We start from the raw sequence: 1,708 nt of genomic DNA on the forward strand, positions 1-1,708 counted from the left end.
TACGGTCCATTAATACCCAATAAGGTCCATTAAAGCCCAATACGATCCAATAAAACCCAATACGATCCATTAAATCCCAATACGGTTCATAAAAGTACAATACAGTTCATTAAACCCCAATACGGTCCATTAAAACACAATACGATCCATTAAAGCCCAAAAGGTTTCACCAAAGCCCAATATGTTCCATTAAAGCCCAATATTTCCATTAAAGCCCAATACGATTCATGAAAGCCCAATACGGTTTATTAAAACCCAATACGGTTCATGAAATCCCAATACGGTTCATTAAAGCCCAATACGGTTCATAAAAGCCCAATACTTTCATTAAAGCCCAATACGATCCATTAAAACCCAATACGGTCCATTAAATCCCAATACGGTTCATGAAAGCCCAAAATACGGTTCATTAAAGCCCAATACGGTTCATCAAAGCTCAATACGATCCATTAAAACACAATACGATCCATTAAAGCCCAATACGGTAAATTGTTAATTCTTTTTTTTAAAATTATTTAATTTTCCGCCGGAAATCCGCCGGAAATGGAAAAAAAATTTAGAAAAATTATTTAATTATCCGCCGGAAATCCGCCGGAAAATTGTTAATTCTTTTTTTTAAATTATTTAATTTTCCGCCGGAAATCCGCCGGAAATGGTAAATTTTTTAAAAAAAATTATTTAAATATCCGCCGGAAAATTGTTTTTTTTTTTTAATTATTTAATATTTCGCCGGAAATTCGCCAGAAATGTTAAAATTTAAAAAAAAAATTATTTAATTTTCCGCTGGAAATCCGCCGGAAAATTGTTTATTCTTTTTTAGAAATTTTTTTAATTTTCCGCCGGAAATCCGCCGGAAATTGTTATATTTTTTTAAAAAAAATATTTAATTATCCGCCGAAAATCCGCTGGAAAAATGTTAATTCTTTTTTTAAAGAATTTTTTAATTTTCCGCCGGAAATCCGCCGGAAATGTTAACTTTTTTAAAAAGATTATTTATTTTTCCGTCGGAAATCCGCCGGAAAATTGTTTATTCTTATTTAGAAATTTTTTTAATTTTCAGCTGGAAATTCGACGGAAATGATTATATATATTTTTAAAAATATTTAATTATCCGCCGAAGATCCGCCGGAAAATTTTTAATTCTTTTTTTAAAGAATTTTTTAATTTTCCGCCGGAAATGGTTATATTTATTATAAAAATATGTAATTATCCGCCGGAAATCGCCGGAAAATTGTTAATTTTTTTTAATAAAAAATTAAAAAATCCGCCGGAAATCCGCCGGTAAARTGTTGTAATTAGATGTAAATTCAAAATTAAACTGAGTACTTAAGAAATCCGCCGGAAATCCGCCGGAAATCGTTGAAAGTCAATAAAATGTTGACTTTTTAGTGTCCGCCGGAAATTTACCAGCGGATTTCGTCCGCCGGAAATGGTCAGTTTTCTAGTAATGAATATAAGATTGTTTCTTAAGATACTATGTGTTTTAGTATGTGCGTGTGCAAAAGAAAAATGCATGTCAATTGATTTTCTCAAAATACCCATGCTTGTATATTTTTTTAAAGCTATTCATTTTATACCATAATTTGAGCCCCTTTGATCATCCATTTTACTATATAATCAACACGCTACTTACTTCATCCAACAAATCACAACATAAGTATGTTTTCTAGTGTTATATATATATATATATATATATATATATATATAT

This window comes from Cynara cardunculus, assembly GCF_001531365.2.
Source record: "Cynara cardunculus var. scolymus isolate 2C chromosome LG 5, CcrdV1, whole genome shotgun sequence".
NCBI classification, from domain to species: domain Eukaryota; kingdom Viridiplantae; phylum Streptophyta; class Magnoliopsida; order Asterales; family Asteraceae; genus Cynara; species Cynara cardunculus.